The sequence below is a fragment of the Saccopteryx leptura genome, chromosome 1, assembly GCF_036850995.1.
Source record: "Saccopteryx leptura isolate mSacLep1 chromosome 1, mSacLep1_pri_phased_curated, whole genome shotgun sequence".
Lineage (NCBI taxonomy): Eukaryota > Metazoa > Chordata > Mammalia > Chiroptera > Emballonuridae > Saccopteryx > Saccopteryx leptura.
Window position 1 is genome coordinate 363,269,604 of NC_089503.1, and position 3,456 is coordinate 363,273,059.

Here is a 3,456-nt window from a genome sequence, read left to right on the forward strand (position 1 = left end):
AGCTTCCATACCTTTCATCTCTGTACTCCACGCTCTTCTTTTCTTCTTTTGAAATATGAAAACCTATTCTGTTCTAAATTTTGCTACCAGCCTCAACAGATCTAAAAGAAGTGAACCAAAAACGGTAAGAAATATACTTCAAAAAGTTTTGTTTGGGTTATATCAAAATAGTAGAGGCATTAAGGTTACTAAAAGACAACTTCACCATCTGAAAAATATTTCCTTTAAGAGGTTGATATTATGGGTTTCTAAATAGCAATACTTCGCAAAATGTAGCCTTTTGGATGTGAAATCATAGGGGAAGAAATTGGTGAACTTCCATGCACACCAAGTTAATACTTGAATCATCTGAAAGTAGTACTTTATCATTTCTACCACTATTTTAGGATGCTTTCCTCAAATAATTTATGACCCAAAATTGGCAAAGAAGCAATCATGGCAAAAATTCTTATATATCTTTATATTTGTTCTTGTTTTCACAGCTTTTTTAAAAATTCTAAATGTGTTTGGAATAGCTCTAATAACAAAAACACTGCAGTGTTCTAGAAATTACTAGTTTTACTTTCGAGTCATTCATAAACCTTGCCTATGAAATGATTTCTTAAGTATTTGATTGATAGACTGCTTTAAGCAACAGAAACATTGTAAGCTGTTTTATATGCTAAAATAAAGGAGCATCTATGGATTTATTGAGAAAACTTGCTGTCAGCCACATAGAACAATGACACTAGGAGTACAATAGTAAGGATGGATTTCAGATTTCCGTGATGAATAATTTGACACCTGGAGGCTGGTGCTGACCTTTGGAACAGTGACCAGTTAGAGCAAGAATGGAGGATTTTGCAATTCCCAACTAAACACTGGCTCTCTGCTTTACATAATATTTTTCTAAAAATAAAAAAATTTTAATTCATTTATTATTTGACAGATACAAAGTAAAATTCCCTAATTACAGGTTCCAATTTTAAACATTCTTTCTGGTTCAGTATTTTGCTGTTGTTGTTTGGGATGGCGTTGCATGTTAGATGTTCTAGAAACATGTCATCGTAAATCTGTCTGCCTGAATGTAGTTTTTGGAGGATGTTTCCTTCATAGACTCAGAATGATGAAATTTGTTTTAAGCTAATATGTGACATCCATCAATTTTGTATTCTAGACTTGGGAGAGTGTTTAGTTGCTATTGTATGGCCCACGTGTCTTTGTGTAGTTGCAGAAAATCAATTGAGCTTTGAAAAGTTTGAGTCTTAGATTTGTGGAAGTTATTTATTCTTTTAAAAAAAGAAATAAATAAAAAGAAAAGGAGTAAAAGGAATATTCTTAACTACCAAATGTGTTAAATATTGTTTTAGTAGAAGAAAGTTAATTTACTGTCTTTCCCTTAAGATTGTGAGGGAACATGGATATAGTAGCATGAGCTAAAAATTCCTTTATAGTAAATAAGGTCTGCAATCCATTATTTCACTAGCTCTAAAACCTTTCTGTAGGTTTCAGTAGGGAGTCGGTTTCTGTTCATATCTTTGGGTACTGTGGCGGTACATACTATGTTATGAATTAATGTTGACATGAATTTATGATTAGGAAGAGTATCATATACACTTTTTAATGGTAAATTCAAGAGGAATATTTGGGTAATGTATTTGTATATAGTTTTCAATATTTTGAAGCATTTTTTTCTTTCTTTTTTTATTTATTTACAGAGACAGAGAGAGAGTCAGAGAGAGGGACAGATAGGGACAGACAGACAGGAACGGAGAGAGATGAGAAGCATCAATCATCAGTTTTTTTTCGTTGCGACACCTTAGTTGTTCATTGATTGCTTTCTCATATTTGCCTTGACCGCGGGCCTTCAGCAGACCGAGGAACCCCTTGCTGGAGCCAGCGACCTTGGGTCCAAGCTGGTGAGCTTTGCTCAAGCCAGATGAGCCCGCACTCAAGCTGGCAACCTTGAGGTATCAAACCTGGGTCCTCCCGCATCCCAGTCCAATGCTCTATCCACTGTGCCACAGCCTGGTCAGGCTTGGAAGCATTTTTAAAATAGGGTTTTAATCTTACATAATACTGTGTTGCTTTTACACTTGTGTTAACATTTTCATTTGTGCCTTTAAGGTAATTTACTTTTTATTACGAATTTCTGGTGCCTGCTAGCTAGCTAGCATCTGAGAGATGCTCAGAGGTGAAGGCACTGTTCCTGCAACACCTTCCTTTCCTTATACTTTCAGTCTTGCCTCCTCTTTTCTGTTCTTTTTGAATGCGAGTTAACTGACTGTGTTATCCATAAAGATTGAAAAATTTCAACACCCTATCCCTCTTTGACTGTTTCTGATTTTACAACACTGTTTTATATGAATACATTTATTTATATCATAGTATAACAAACAACAGAGCAGAAACTTTAATAAACAACTTTTGGTCCTTGAACAAAAAAAACTCATCCAACCACCTGGGGGAATGCTGTGTACCATGTGGACACATGAATGTTTATGGAATCAAACACCACACAGTAGTTGGCAATCTGATCACAAAGCTGCAGAGAGAGTAGTAACTGTTAGAGGTCATTTAGTCAGGCCAGCCGCCAGAAAAAACTGCATCTAAAATATTCCTATCGGGTTGTTGCATCTCCAATGCATAGAGGAGAATCAATAGACTCCCGTGGTGACCCGTCGTAGACCCTCTCGACACCGCCGTTGGTATATTTCTCCTGTCAGAACCTATGTCCTCACTATTCAAAGTGTGGCACTTGATCAGCTTTATGGGCATCTGCTGGGGCTTGTCAGAAATGTGAAATCTCAAGCCCACCCCAGTCCTAGACATCGGACCCTGCATTTTAACAAGACCCCTCCCCCCAGGTGATTCGTGCGCACTGTGAAGTTTGAGATGCTTCTCTTCTCTCTTGTGCATCAGGCTAAGAATCTAAACAGAAAACAAGGGTGTACAAGTCATGACCTAGAGACCTCATAAGCATTAAATCAAAATGCAGAACATAACTGAAGTTCTGACTACATTAGAGGTTTTTGAAATAATTACTCTAGCCACAGGATTTATTGGTGTTTATTCTATATTACCCAAGCACAAGCAGTAGGTTTGGATTAAAAATCCCCAACGCCAGAGGCAGGGTGTCCATGGAAGATGGAGTCTTGAGGGGGTGTTTTCTGAGTTAGTTTGCAAGGGGAGTAGGGAACAGTGTCTGCAATATTTGGCCATAAATTAAACAAACATGGATGCTACAGCACATGGGTTTATATCTGTCAGGTACTCCTTAGTGTACCAAATGAAAGGTTTTCTCAGAAAATGTGAAATTCTGTGAACTCAAGATCATTTCCCAAGTTTTCCTAAATCACCTCAAAGATTGTTACTTTCACTTTTTATTGTTTTTCAATGATCAACGTTTTCCTAATACCATAGCTTTTCATTTCTTTTCCAAAGTATTTCCTCTTAGTTACTAAAAAAAAAAAAAAT